General features: G+C 38.0%; 1 long non-coding RNA gene across 7 annotated transcripts in view; it reads right to left on the bottom strand.

Annotated features, from left to right (window-relative positions):
* Positions 1-4223: 4223 nt before the first annotated feature.
* Positions 4224-16292, bottom strand: part of LOC110347061 (uncharacterized) — a 111803-nt gene continuing 99734 nt past the window's right edge. For all 7 annotated transcript variants that reach the window (XR_015442421.1, XR_002391417.2, XR_015442419.1 and 4 more), the window contains one exon: positions 4224-6079. This is a non-coding gene — a long non-coding RNA (uncharacterized LOC110347061). The remainder of the gene's footprint in view (positions 6080-16292) is intronic.

Here is a 16292-nt window from a genome sequence, read left to right as displayed (position 1 = left end):
AGAGGTAAAAAGGGAAAGGAAAAACTATGAGAAGAGGAAAAAAAAGGAAACAAGGTGTTTGCAAATAGTGAAGGGTGGAGGGGGTGAAGGGAGGGCAAGGGAAGGGGAAAAAAAATAAGAACCAGGAGACTCATGTAATGGTACAAGATCCCAATGATGAATGTAACTGTATTTTATACCTAAAATGTACCAATAAAGTTAATGGGGGAAAAAAAAGAATGCTTGTGACAACAAGGAATTTGTTCTTATTTGGTATCACTCACTGTAAATAGCATAGGTGAAAAGTGGTAGTTGCACTCCATTGGAATATGATGCAGAATTAGAATCAACATGGATGGACCTTAAAAGCAGTGCTTAGAAAAATAATAGATCATAGGAAATGAGATGGATCTTTTTCAAAAGGGTAGAGGGCCAAGAGATGGAGGGGGAGGGAAGGGGATGGAAAAAATAAAATGTACCAACTCCCAACAAAAATGTTAAACATACACTGCAAACATATACCCATAAAAAGCACTATTTAATTATATTAATTGTACCTATTATATGATAAACAATAGCAAGGCATGGTGGTGTCTGCCTGAAATCTCAGCAGTCTGGGAGGTTGAGACACAAGGATCTCAAGTTTAAGGCCACCTGGACAAATCAGTGAGACCCTGTCTCAAAATAAAAAGGGCTGGGGATACAGCTCAATGTGAAGGCTATGGTACTGGAAAAAGAGAGAATGACACATGGTGGCACTCATATAAATTAAACACATCTGCACACCAAAACAAGGTACATTTTTCAAGAATACATAGGAACTAAATGATACATATTAAGATGTAATTGACTATGGGGAAAGAGGGGAAATGGAAGTACAGAACTGTGATAAAAGGAAAAAGTATATAAGCAAGAAAGGGAAGTATGAGTAGCCACAACCAGACATCTACCTAAGTAATTTGGCATCATCACTAGTGGGACATATCAACAAAATGTGTTTGCTGATATGAGGCACTGACACATTGCTTCTGTGCTATTCTTGCCAAATATGTGTAACCCAAATTTAAGCGGGGGAAACCATCTGAAAAACCCAAACTGAGGAATATTCATCAAAACAAGTGGTCTCTTCCAAAGCATCAGTCAGGGTAAGTTGTTTCTGGATGAAGAAGACTATAGACATGACAATTTAAAAAGTGGACCTTCTGCCTTGCAAGCACAAGGTCCTGAGTTCAATCCCCAGTACAAAAAAAAAGTGGGACCTTACATTGGCTTCTAAACCAGAAATAGCCCAATAGCAATAGTTAAACATTAAGACAAGTGGTGAAATCTCAACATGATATATGTGTGTGTGTGTAATATAAATTTCTTGATTTTTATAATTAACATTTTGGGAATTCAGAGTATGCGGACACAATCCACATTAACATTTTTAAAAAATATTATTCACATACCATAAAATTCACCCACTTTAAGTGTACAATTCAGTGGCTTTTCGTATATTTACAAAAGTGTGTAACCATCACCAGAACATTAATTCCACATTTTCATGACCAAAAGAGATGCCCTGCACCCAACTCATTCCCTCCTGTCAGGCCTGGCAACCATTTATCTACTATCTCTATGAAGTTGTGTACTGTGGACATTTCATATAAATGGAACCCTAAATTATGGCTTGTGTCTAGATGTCCCCCTAAAGCCTCATGTTATCATAGGTAGGGCTTTTCAGAGGTGGCTGGATCTAGGGTTTGTGATGCTATGATTAACGGTGTGAGTACTACCTGCCCAAAGGGTGAGTAGTCTGGGTAAGATATAAGGGACAGAAAGTGTTGTCACTTTTCGCTTACTGTTGCTGCTGCTCATCTTCTGCTCTACAATGCACATCTGCCATGCCACTCTGCCTTGGAGCCAGCAGATTATGGGCTGAAACCTCTACAAACTGAGTTGAAATGAACTTTTCTTCCTTTAACTCTGGGTGTCAAGATATTTTGACTCAGCAACAAGAGTAACTAAAACATATACATGGTCTTTTGTATCTGACTTCTTTCACTAAGTGTAATGTTGAGGCCCATCCATATTGTAGCATAAATCAATACTTTCTTCCTTTGTCCATTGGTATTGTAGCAAATATCAGTACTTTATTCCTTTTATGGTTGTGTAATACTTCACTGAATGCGTAACCCATTTTATCATTCATTAATTGATGGACATGGGCTATTGTGAATAGGAACACTGCTGCTATGAATACATATGTGCATGTGTTATGTTTACAATGCTTTGGGGTACAGACCTAGGAATGGAATTTCTCAATCATATGTGGTTCAACATTCTGAAGTCAAGGTGAGATTTTAAAAAGTTGAGAAAAAATGAGAAGACTGCTCCTGGGCCATTTGCACCTTTCTGTCCTGTTTTCATGTATATCTCTTAAACCAAATGTGTACGGTTTTTATGACACCAATTGGGTGTCTACAACTGAACCCAATTTCGACACCATTTCCCTGGAGCCTTGTACAAGTTAATGGCTTGTTCCACAAGAATGCCCCTATTTCAGATACCAATTTCAAATCCTGAGCCATTTGTGCTTCTGATTGACCAGCAATAACTAGGAAGTCCCCAGTAATCTCTTCATGTTTAATAATTTGTTGAACCGCTCAAAGATATGTTACTGGTTTACTGTAGTATACAAGTCAAGAACCAGTAAGTGGGAAGGGGCACTAGGTTCCCATGCCATCTCCAAGTCATGCCACCCTCCCAGCACTGCTTGCAGACTCAGAGGCTACCTGAACCTCCTAGTGTGTGTGGGTGTGGAGGGGTGTATTACATACATGTTTAACTCATTAGCCACTGATTGATACGGACTCCTCCCAAACCCTTGTGCTGAAACTTAATCACAAAAGTAGTATTAAGAGGTGAGGCCTTTTAGGTAGTGATTAAATTTAGATGAGAATCTGAACTTTTAAGTTGCTAAAACAACTTCCCACATTACTGGACTGGAATCTATTTTACATGTGAGAAGGACATGAATTTTGAGTGTGATAGAATGCCATGGTCTGCGTGTTTCCTCCAAAGTCTTATGGTGAAACTTGGTTGTCAATGTGATAGCACTGTGATGGGGCCTTCAGGAGGTAAGTCATGCATGAGGTCTCCTCCTTCAGGGATGGGAATTGAGGCCCTTATAAAAGCACTTCAAACAAAGGGTTCTCTTTCTTCCACTTTTCCACTATGTGAGAACTACATAGTGCCTGGGGTTCCTTTTTGCAATTCTACCCTGTGAGTCTGTGTCAACAAGACTCTCACCCAGACACTGAATGCTTGCACCTTGGTCTTGGACTTCCCAGCCTCCAGAAATGCAACAATATAAATCTAAGTGTTATTTATAAATTACTCAGTCTCAGATACTTTGTTAACACAAATAGACTGAAATAATAATTAATGGGCTGTTTGGGCAAGGGAAGTCACACTCCCTAAGTGGTAGGGCACTTGCTCAGCATGTGGGAGGCCCTGGGTTCCATTCCCAGTACTGGATTTTTTAAAAAGATGTTGTTCTCAGACTCTGGGGGGTCATGCAATGGGATTGAAAATCCCAACTTTCAAACCACATCTTGGTCTTTCTGGCTGGCATCCAGCCCCCTTTCTTCTGAAGATAAACACAAGGGACCCCAGCCACCAGTCATCTCATTACCATGCACAAGACTCATCACTCTAGGGATTCAAAGGGTTTTTAGGTACCCTTGTGTCAGGAACTGGGGACTAAGACCAAGTAGTAGAACAGAAGATGCTCCTAGCACTGCTATCACTCAGCAAAGTACAAGGATTTAAGTGCTCTGTGCCAGGGACAAAAGACAAATTCTCAATATGTATTTCCTGCTATATCACAATCTTTGGCTTTGTTTTGGGAATCAATCTAATTTGATAAATCAGACTTGAGAAGGAAATGAAAACTTGACCGCAGAACTAGGGGAACTAGGGAGTTCTTCTTTACAACTGGCACCACCATCAACATGTTGTTTAATGACAAAGGAATTTAAAGAATGTCAGAAGTATGGGAGTAGAGATAGGAGGAGGAAAACACTGTTCCTTTGATGATTATGACTGTATGCTACAAAGATCCATTTATCACTTTTAAATGGCCGTCAAACACCTCAAGTAGAATGACTTCCCAGGATACGAAGGCCAGTAGGCTCAGGTACAGAACAGTTGATGGAACCAATTAGTGGATAGGAGACCAAAAGACTCACACACAGAACAAAAGCTCATCATTATCTTTATTTTTACTGAGTTGAGAATAGGATGACAAAAACATCATCATTATAATTAACTATTACATAAAGATACTGGTCTTTATCTTCATTTTCTACTTTAAATGTTAAAACATATTCTTTTATAATACATGGTTTCTTACTAACAATCTCCAGTTCATATGACCAAGGACTAATAAATTCCTCTTTAAAAGTTTTTTTATTATTAACAATTTCATCATCTAAACTGCTAGTTTCTTCAAAACTTACAGGATTAAAATCTGCCAAGAGCAGGCAAACAAAACATATTATAAAATTCTTGTTTTCTAGAAGTTACTCCATTTTCTTGTCCCTTTTTATCCTGTAAATTGTTGTGTTAGCTTTACCTGTTCTCTGTCATTCCCTAAGAAAATAGTTTTTTCAGTTTCATGAGAGCTGGTGAAAGTGGTAAATAATCCACTTTACCTAATTCACTTTCAAGAAACACATGATGGAGGGCAGAGGATGTAGGCTCAGTGGTGCCGCGCCTGCATGACAAGCTCAAAGTCCTGAGTTCGATCCCCTGGTATGGGGGGGGCACATCCATGATGGAAATGGGAAGTCAGGGCAGAGTGGAAGATTCACATTCTGTTGAGGCTGAGGGTCATTCATAAAAGTTATAAGGATGATGGTAAAGGGACTACAAAAATAAACCTGATTTCTGCAGGTGGGTGAGAAGGCAAAATGCAGAGGAATGGTGAAGTGACAGGGTAGTGTAATTAGGCCCATGGATACTACACTTTCTGATCCTAAGTACACAAATAGAAGCAAAACAACTCGTAATAACCCTAAGCTTTAAGAGTAGAGGTAGGGGAAGGAAGGATAATGTTATAGCTTGTCTCTGGTTCATTCAGTTTTGCAGGCTGGTGTGAGACCCTTTTGGGTGAATTCACAATGAAATCATTCTTTGCTGAAATGAACAATTTTCATAGGACCCCTTCTCTGTACTGTCCAATGGTAAACCTCACTGACATGTTTTATGGAAAAGTTACTCAGAGTATGCAGCAATGATGACATAGTCAATGGAGAACATATTTCCAGGTAGCCTGAAACCCAGCAGACAATGTAGCTGTTGCCCAACAAACACAGAAATCTACATTGTATGCCAGGTTCATGCCCCAGACCTGGAGGTTCGGCCCACAAGTCATTCCCCCAGTACTATTTCAACATAATTACCTACTGCATTAAAGATGTCAAAATTAGTAACTCATTTCTACCACAGGAAAAAGACAAGCTAAAGTCAGAATTGCTGAGACTCACCTACTAAAAATGAAGTTTCCTCAAACCACTGTATTATGGTGTTACTATTTAATGATCATGTTATTTTCAAAAGGCCATATAAGTGTCCTCTATTCATGTATGGACAGAAGGATGGACTGATAGGTTAGGTAGGTGGATGGATGTATATCAAGTAAGATAGATGATAGATAGATGATAGATATAGATAGATAGCAAATGATTCCTTTCATAAGGGGAAGAAGGGGGACAGAGGATATAACAATCGAAATCTACCCCTTTGTGATATGAAAGCAAACAGACCTCTCATTATTCATAAAACCGTAATAGTTTCTAAAACCCAGCAAATAATGGAGGTTATCACACTTCAAAAACTCTCTGTGTGTGACTCAAAGCGAAGCTTTCATTACTGAAGATGGACCAATAATCTTCTTAGGATATTGTAACAGAAGTTAGAAGATGTCATCAGAGACCCAGTAGCCAGATGTAGCTACTGATTACAAAAGACAGGATCTACACTGGCTACTGAGCCACTGAGGGCACCTATACTTTTCTGGCAGCTGGACCATTTGTGGCCTTCTGGAGAGACTCTGTGGAAGGAAAGAAAAGATGTTAGTCTGGAAACTAATGTGCAAACAATTTCAAGAGATTTCAACTGCATTTTTCTTTGGGTTGTAAATTGATATTTTGACAATAACTCCATGTATGCAGTTTGAAACAAATTCTATATTCATTTACTTATTCAACAAATGGTGATTGAATGACATTCAGTAAAGTGCTGCATACTGTCTCAGGTGCTAGAGATCCAGGAGTGAACAAAACAAAATGGCCTTCTAGAATGTGCATGATTCCTTGTTGGAAAATCTGTAACTGACTATTAGAGATGTTCTGTAGTAAAATGTAAATACATATAGAGAAAAACAAAAACAGAGTAAGTAAACAAACCCAATCAATCATTTAATTGTAGCTTTGGATCATTTTTGTTACTTTCTGTAACTTTAACTTGGCTGGTGTAGCAACAGTGTACATAGGTGAATTGTAGTAAAAATTGTTTCCTGCTATAAGTGGAAGATAATACAGCTTTTTAAAAATGAAATGTCTAAAACATCCAAGACCTTTGCAGAAAAGATATCTTACATATTATTCAAAGCACCAGCTCACCAGTATATCAGTTCCAACCTTTCCTCTCATGACACAATGCAGGTTTCAGATAAATTCCCGGGATAGGTGACCTTCCCATTAGCCCACTCACTGATATACCCAGAAAATACTGTGTCTTTTCCCTGTATTTTATTTCAGGTACTGGGGATGCAATACTGTAAACCCAATCCCCATATTCATGAAACTAAGAATCTAAGATGAAGGTACAAAAAAGAGAGGAAAATGTTCCAACAGGTATGTATAGTAATTTCATGGAATAATAAACAGTTAAGAAGAATGCTATTTTTTAAGGCGGTCAAGAAATGTCTCATTGAGGGCCTGATATTTGAGCAGTCTAGATGAAGAGGAGCAGACGCATGCACGTACCTGGGAAGGAAACGGACACTATGAGGAAAGAACCAAGAGTCAGAACAAAGACACCAAAGCAGAAAAATGTCTGATGTCATATTAGCACATGACCAACATGGCCAATTATTGTTTTCTACAGTTATTCTTGAATGTTAAGTGAACATGCAACTTTGAAAAAATTACACACATCTTTCATCCCACCCTCTTATGATTTTAAAATACTTCAGTAATCATTTAGAAAAATGTCAAGAGTTATCAATTGGGAGAAAGTTCTCAAAGGTTTAGAACTGTAGTATAATTTGATTGGACGTGGAATTGAACCACCAAATTACCCTCAAATATCTATTACCAAGAGGAAAGGTTTTTTTAATGTGTTTGTTAGCTCTTTTTAAAAAAGGGGGTGGTGGTGCTAAAGATATACATTATCTAGGGAATGATTTAACTATTTAATCACAAATGCCTAATTTTAAGTGGTGATCCATGGCCAAGTTATAATAACAGTGCTTTACCAGTGTGGTTAGATCTTTGGGAAAAGATAAAAGTAGATGGAATTTGGAAGGTGAAATAACATTTTGTTTGATTATTTGTTTTTTTTAAATTTTTAAGTAATTTAAAACCAATCTCATCTATGAAGTGCGTTCTGGCATTTACCTATACACTAGAGAAATACATAGTGAACTGGTGAAAAGGTCCATTTACATAAGTTTGGCTAAATTTTACCCTCAATGTAAAATAAAACACACACACACTTACATTGCATAAACCATAATACCTATTTATAACTTGACTTTTATGAGTAAGTCCAAAAAAGTGAGACAGGGGTTTCATTTGGTTAGTTCCAATGGCCAAAATCCAGGATTATCTTATATAATTTTTTTGGAGGGGACCAGGGATCAAAATCATGACCTTGCACTTGTGAGGCAGGTGTGGTGCCACTGAGCTAAATCCCCAGCCCTATCTCATATAAATTTAATTCCTCTTCCAATTAGAAAAGAATCGTACTTTAAATTCTCAAAGTCTGCCCCCTTTACCCTCCAAATCTTATAACATTTAAAGAACAAAAGTTAAGGTGAGCTTTTCCTTCTCTTACATTTATCTAGGTATGGGCTGGGGATTTAGCTCAGTGGTTTCGCTGCCTGCTGTGCAAGCCAAGGACCAGAGTTCGATCCCCGGTACCAAAAAAAAAAATTTATCTAGATATTATAATAGGAAATACTGTAAATAAAATATTACATGTTACTTTATTAGTGTAGACCATTAATACAATAGGATATATGTGTAAACTTATTAAAAACATAAAGTTCAGAATATACAGAATGTACACAGCATGGAATATTACCAATGATGCATTTTCAAAGTTTAGAAATAAAAATCGAAAGACATTGTATTAGACTAGAAATGTTAAGTATATAATCATATTATATAACCGTGCTATCTAGTAACTAAGAAGAGAACTAAGCCTCGTGCCATAGAAGTGTAACTCTTATTCACAGTGCAAACAGAGCAAAAACAATAATAGGAAACTTCATCCACTCTAATGACCATTTGAAGTAGGAAATGAGTTTAAAGAGAGAAGAAAAAAAAAACTGATTAAAAGTTAAGCCTGCCACCTGCTGTTGGACAGCCTGCTTTCAACTGCAATGAAGTCCATTACTTGAAAAGTTACCCTACAATTTGAGGAGCTTACACTCCACAGTTCAAACTGGGGAGGTCTGTCTGTAGGCCAAATCAAGAAGCAAAGAAACACAGTGATGTTTAAAGCCAAGCTGCCAGATAAAAAAAGACATTCGCATCAAAGCTTCTCCAGAAATTAAATAAATGCTGCTTCATGGGTCATTCAGCCACACAGAGTTTAGAATTACCCAGTCTTTTAAAAGAGATTATCCAGGCAATTCTATTTTCCCTTCAGAAAGCCTCCTTAAATATACATGTGCTGCTTCTGTGAAGAAATTTTGATTCCAAGGACCATATGTGGAAGTAAATAAAGATAAATGAACAATTTCATAGCATTGCCAGAATAACTTTTGTTAAGTCAACCCTGTCCGAGTGACTTTAAAATTCAAAAGTGAAAGGATCTATTTCTTTTTAATAAGAAAATTTCTAAATGTTTTCCGGTTCCATTTCCTATAATCCTGTGAAGCTTAGTCCCATGTGTCACCCTAGTCCCCATCCACAACATTTCACATGTTTTAGTACAGTAGCCTTCTGTCAAACTAAAGAATATGGTCAACTTCTATCAAAAACATCTTTATGGGTTTGAAAGAGCAGAAGCCAGTCTACTATTCTAACAAAGTCAGAGTTTACTTTAAAAGTGACCAAAAACTGCGTCCTGCCAGATAGGTTTCATGTTCAATGGTCTTATCCCCCACCCCAACCCTGTAAAAAAAGCTTTGAAAAATATTCAGTATGTCAATGACCTTGATTGGGATATTACAGGTGTTTTCACAGGTCAAAACTCAACATGTCCACATGAAATATGTGCCATCCTTTTATCAATTATGCTTCAGTAACACTGTTTTATTTATTAAAAGAAACAAACTGCCTGCCATGTGGGTAAGAATGAAAGGTGAAAGGTCTAATTAACTGTAGACGAGGAAAGAAATGGCCCCATGTACATGTAGTATGCCATGGGGAGAAATTATGCTAGGGGAGAAACCAATCTTTAAATATAGGTGTCTAATTAAAGTACATTCTTCTGAACTTGGATTCCTCCTGTGTTACATTAGAGCATGTGAGCCAAGGTATCACCACAACCAGGCATGTGGTTGCAGTCCATCCAGCTCTTGCATACCTGAGATCCTGTGACCACACTGACCAGAAACATTTATACCAGCTGATGGTCAGTTGATCCTCACATCTCTCTATTTAGTAAACTGCTCAATCTTCAAGTTGAGGTGAACATTTTCTGGGACATTCCTGCTCAAGACACTTTTATAAAAGACATACTCTGCCAAATAATTCCAGCCTGAACAGGCTTAGGAAGGGACTGGGGTTAGCACACGATTCTAAAATAAGCTTCTAAGGGCAAAATCACTGATAGCCCATAAAGACACACTCAGCCTAGATTTTAAAAAATAATTTAGCAATTAAGTGTATGCCTTTAATCCTTCCCAATGAAAATCAATGTTTTTAACCAATCACTAAATTAAAACATTAATCATCTTACTCATCGAAACACTCAGAAAAAAGGGTAGTATTAATCTAAGTAACAAATAACTTCTCTCCTCCCTTTGTGGAAGAAATCCCCAAGGCATTCTCTTCATACAATATTGGCAGTGTACAACACAGTGAAGAATTCTTGTCTTTATTATAATTAATCCATTACTAGTCTATGCTACTACTGGAGTCTTTTTATATTTGGTCACACTTCTAAACCTTGTGTTATTTTCTAGAATTTTCAACACGTGTTTATAATTGTAGGCTTCATTTTCAATCAAATCACCAAGCCTCTGCTTTATACCACTGGACAGAATTCCTTCTTTCATCCAGTATTTTCATGGTATAAAACTCTGGTCTCCCATGACTCTTCCCACCAAGTTCCCACTCAGCTCAGATGAATGAAGGAGCAAATATTTGGCCTCTGTACACTGCCCGCCCAGCTCCAAGAGAATCTTCTAAGATGCTAAGGTCATTCCCAGCCTCTTCTGGAAAGTTAACTGCAAACTACGAAGGGCTGGCTCCCAGATCACTTAGCCTACAACTTAGCATGGTCTTGGAGTGAACGTTCATATATGACCACAGACTTCACAGGACTGAAGAGTCCTTGGGGCTCAAGAAGCCTATCCTAACATTCCACTTCCTGTAATTAGGAACAAGATCAACTCTGGCAAGATAACTGAACAGGTAATTAGGGAGAAGGGAAGAAAGGAAACATCCATATATGCAAATTCTTTTGCTTATGATGACTATAAAATGAACTATTCTGTACTGTAATCATATGAGGCCTTCTTACATAAACCAGAGACTTTATGAGTATCAATTCTTATACGTTCAATGGTAGTATGTCAATTTTTAAAATTAGGTGATCTATACAAATGGCTCATACCACAAAGATAGAGGAAGACAATCTAACAGGTAAACTGTGAAGATTTAGAATAACTAACAAAAATGACTTGAAAATGATGAAGGGCTAAATGTGTACATCATACCTACAGACACTATCTAATGCCCAACCCTGCTACAGCACACATAGCATTCAGCAAAGAGGAATGGAAAAAAAATGTGAATTCTACAAGGAGAAAATGGAACAGTTCATAGAGACTTTAAAGAAAGACTAGTCTGAAATGTGTTAAATGGAAGAAAAATGGAGAATTAGATTATTTTTTAAATTCTAGAAAATGGGGAAAGATACCAGTATAAATTCCTAATCTATAAATTAAGTATCTGCTCCAAAAGTGGTGGCCACACAGTATACATGTTCCCAGTTCTTCAAGCTATTGTAAGGAAATACAAAGAATTTGGAGAAAAGAGCTCAGTACGAACCAAGGGTTGTGCAACATCCTGGTGACAGCAATCTTCCTCTTCCCTCCTTATTGGTAGATGCTGGACTATGTCTGTGCTGACTGTGGAGGGTCTACTAATACAAGCAAAAATCAGACTCAGAAATAAGGCTTTAAAAAATGATGAAGAGGAAAACATCAAAAGATCACCTGCTGCCATACAGTTGGAGCTAGTCTACAAGGGCAGAGTCTGAAATATAAAACAAGGGATACTGAACAGGGAGAGCCACTGCAAATGACAAAGAACAAGGAGGAGAGCTATCAGTCAATGTAGCCACAGCAGAAAGGTGTGTAAGAGAAGCCCAACACCTATCCAGAACACCCAGTCACTTGTCAATGAGGTAACAGCTTCGTGTGCCCCCACGATTACCTATGTAGAAGTTTACCAGAAAAACCAGAAGGTTGGGAGGGGAAGGATGCAGGAGGAGCAACCCTTGGGAGTTGTTTTTTAATTTAGAAAAGGTGACTGTCCGGAATCTATAAGAAAGAGACGATTATTCATAGGTCTGGAGGAAGGCAAAAGATGAAGGAAGGAAGTCTTTCTTCCTGTGCAAGGAGTGGGGAGCAGCAGTGGCCAACTTCATCACTAGGTTGAAAGGGGAAATAACAGAAACAAGATTGCTGTTTATATTGGTGGTAAGTAACAGGGGAAATCTGGTTCCTCTTTGAAAGAAGAGAGCGGAGAAAGAGGTCAGGAGAGGTATGCCTTGAAGGGACTGGCTCCAGGAGGGAGGACTGTGTGCGTGCGTGCGTGCGTGCATGTGTGTGTGTGTGTGTGTAGTGCTGGGGATGTAGCTCTAGCTTCGTGGTAGAACACGTATCTAACAGGTGCAAGGCCCTGGTTTCATCTTCAGCAACTACCCTGCCCCGACAAATTGTAAAACCCTTGGGTAGAGACAACGGCAGGGTAGGAAAGGCTCACAAAATGAAAGGCAACTTTCATCTAGAACAAGCACTCTAGATATAATCGGCAGTGATAGAAGAGGAGCCTCAGAGCCAGAAGACACATTTACTGGGACACACACTCTAAATGTTCTATATAAGTGTGACAAGCCAGGAATGGTCCCTTTCTATGTAGGTCTGTAATCAACCACCTGATCCTCCTGACTTCAACCCCCAAACTCCACATTCCTTTTCCTGCTTCCAGTCCCTAGCTGGTAGGGGACAGCAGCAAGAGCACTCAAATTTCTCATGGACAATTACTATTCATTCTGGCACTGTCTCTCCTAAAAACCTTACTGTAATTACCAAATTCTGTTATCTGAGGAACAAACTGGAATAGAATTCCTGATATGACCATTCTTTTTATGCTTTAAATGGAATGCTCACCCTGGGATCACTAATAGTATATGCACACCAAATGTCATGTATGTCACTACTTTTCTTCCACAGCTGCCCCTATGAAAGCAATAATGGACTACAGAATTAGGGGTAAAAATACAGACACTTAAAAGGGCAGAATTAGAGGATTTCGTTAAACGATATACAAGAAAAAATCAGGCTTCCCTTGATTGAGTTTCATCCTCAAACAAAACTTTACATTGTGATCTCACATTATTATATCCCCTAACTTTTATGGTTAAAACACCTGAATGAGTCTTTAAACCATTAATCCATTAATTAAAAGTTCTAGAAACTGGGACTCAAGACCCAGCCAAGAATACAAGTAAGTTTTGTTTTAGATGGGCCAGTGGGGCAGACAGAAAGCTCTTAGGAAAATAGTCATTTTACCAACACATCAAAGAACAAGTTACAAAAAGGAATTCCCAAAGTGTGTCCTTTGGAGCCTTCAACCAAGAGATGATTTACAAAAAGTTCTTTGGATCTATTAAATCAGAGAAATGCTCGAATACCATATGACCCCTTAAAATTTCACTACAAATGTATCCAAGAAATCCTGCAGGATATAAACCTATCTGAAGGTGTTGAACTCAAGTTTTCCAAAATTGCCCAGAGAGTACTGAAGAATGTAAAATGGTCCCCATGCAGTTTATCACAAATGCTGGGAACAATGTGGGTGACCAAAGAACCAGAAATTCTCTGGAATCTTGGGGGCCACTGCCCCCAAATCAAGAACCTAAAAAGAAGAAGGCCGTTGAAAGTGGTAATTATGTGGAGGAGAGATGTGCAGTCAAAACAACCAAGGGTAGGGGGGGTGCCAGGCATAGCAAACACAATGGCACCTGCCTTTAACTCTGTTTTGAGAGTCACTGGGGACCAACTAATGATTATTTAGTATCTTGTAAATAAGAATTTAAAGTGACCCAGTGCCGTGGATTTCATGTATTATGCAACTTTCCAACTGTTAAAGAAACCACAGGCAACAAATGGAATTAAGCTTCCATGTTTCTGTTGGGTCTACTCAGCCACCTACTTGGCACTGTGTCATCAATAATCCAGGCACCTGAGAGTGATCACACAGTAAACATCAACATCCACTGGGCACACAGGGCTGTCCAGTTTTCATGGCTCTTTGACTCTTACATTGACCCTGGGAGGTCAGAGGTTGTTATTATCCATTTATAGGTGAAGGAATTAAGGATTAGAGGAGACCACTACCTTGAATACCTTTCAGTAATGACACACCTTTTAGAGACCAAGTGCCCAGACTGCAACCCAAAACTCACTTATTTATCATCAAGTGCCAACACTGCAATTAAACCTGAATGTCAGGCTGCTAGGGCTCTGCATGCTCGCTGTGGCACACACACCATAGGTTTGCCACCATTGTCTTATATACAAATAGAAGGGACTCTACTAACTGCCTGACAAATTGACGAGCCAAGGGCCTTGGCCAAGTATTCAATGACCTAAGTTTGGGGATAGGAGAGAGAACAGTTATCTTTCTCCCTAAAAAAAGGGGAATGGGGGCTCTGTGATCTAGGCAAACAGCTTGGCTTCTCTGGGTCTCAGTTTGCTTCTCAAGCAAATGAGACTATACTAACACTACCTCTAACAGGACTATGGAGAGGAGCACACACAGTGAGGTTTATGAGAGTAATTCTGTACTGTATACCTGAAATTTACTGAGAGTAGATCTTAAACTGATAATTATGTAAGGTAATGCATCTGATAATGAGCTTGAGTGTGGTACTCATTTCATAATGTACACAAACAAGACATCAATTAACTATAAATATATAAAATACTTATTTAGCAATTATACCTCAAAGCTTAAAAATAATAAAATAATAAAGTTTTATGAGCTCCACAAATGTAAGAGTTTTATCTCTTTAACAATGGCAGAATCTGATGGTAGGCATTTCTGTGTTTTCTCTTTGCAACCTACAGCCAGCTTCAGATGCTGCAACCCCATCAGACAATGGGAGCTACAACAGTGGCGTGTAAGTGCAAATGCTTATAAAGCAGGCGTGCAGCTGACCCCACACCAAGCTAGAAAAGATACTTCCTGAACCACTTGCATAAATATCTTGTAAACTAAACAGAAGAAGTTAAAGACACGCATTTATTGTGCTTACTGTTTAACTATGATGAAAGCTACATAAATATTTCCACCCCTCATATATTAAAACTCTATCAGGTTTTTTATCTCACAGATAGTAATTTTTATTTTTCTAAATAATGACATTTTAACCCCCATATACTACTAAGAATGACTTATTTTCTTCAGCTTTTGTAAATGAAGTAGAATGAAAAAACTGGTAAATATTCAAAGTGTATAATGTGATAAATTTTGATACACATACACACCTGTGAAATCACCATTATCATGACAAAATTATTCACTAGCCCCAAGGTTTCTTATAAATAAATACAAATCCCTCCCTTTTGCCACCCCTACCTACACCACCCAGGAAACCACTGATTTGCTTTGTGTCATTATAGGTTTTACAATTCTAGAATTTTATACAAATGGATAATACAGCATTATTCTCATAGGCCAGGGTCATCCATGTTATTTGAGGTGACAATAGTTGACAATTTTTCATTATTGACTAGTATCCATCCAGTGGATAATTTACAATTTGTTTCCAGTTCTTAGTCATAACTCATTGAAACTACTATGAAGAGTCAGATACACATGCTTTCTCTTCTCTGTGTGGAAGAACTGAAACGTAATGGTTTTTAACATTTTAAGAAATTGCCAAATTGTCTCCTAAAATGTTTGTGCCATTTTGCATTTCTACCTAAATGCATGAGACTTCTAAATCCTGTACATTAGTCATCATTTGATATGCTCAGCCCTTTTATTATTAACCATTCAAAAAGGTGTGTAGTAGGACCTCATTTGTTGGTTCACATGTCCTTACTAACGCTGTTGAACACCTTTTCATGAGCTTATGTCATCTGTGCTTTCTTTGGTAAAGTGTCTATTCAGATCACTTGCCCATTTTTTAATTTTGTTGCTTGCTCCATTATTGAAAGTGCCATTAGTTTTCATGAGTGGTTCGAGACTGGAAACTAGGAACTCAATCAAGTTTTACACAATTCAAAGTACTCGAGAGGATAAAAAATGCACAAAATAATCACTAAATATTTGTTACAAACTTGAACGTTTTTTAAACCTTGAAATGGATTTACTTATTACATATCAGTATTACTGCTAGGTTTACCAAAGTTCGAACTTCATAAATAAAATACTATGTCCATGCACTTTAGCAGTATCTAAACCACCTTAGATTATTCCTTAGTACATTCACTAAATTATCAAAATTTGTTTCTAAGCCATATTTCAAACTTCATGCTAATTACACTCTAAGCCCACAGATTTCATCTTATAAAAATAATTTATGTCAAAGTTTGATACACATTCAGAAGCGACAAAGGTCAAAAC

This window comes from Heterocephalus glaber, unplaced genomic scaffold, assembly GCF_053883595.1.
Source record: "Heterocephalus glaber isolate CG9 unplaced genomic scaffold, H.glaber_assembly_v1.0 deba00001547, whole genome shotgun sequence".
Lineage (NCBI taxonomy): Eukaryota > Metazoa > Chordata > Mammalia > Rodentia > Bathyergidae > Heterocephalus > Heterocephalus glaber.
Note: the sequence above shows the minus strand (reverse complement) of the source record. Positions and strands in the feature narration are given on the sequence as shown.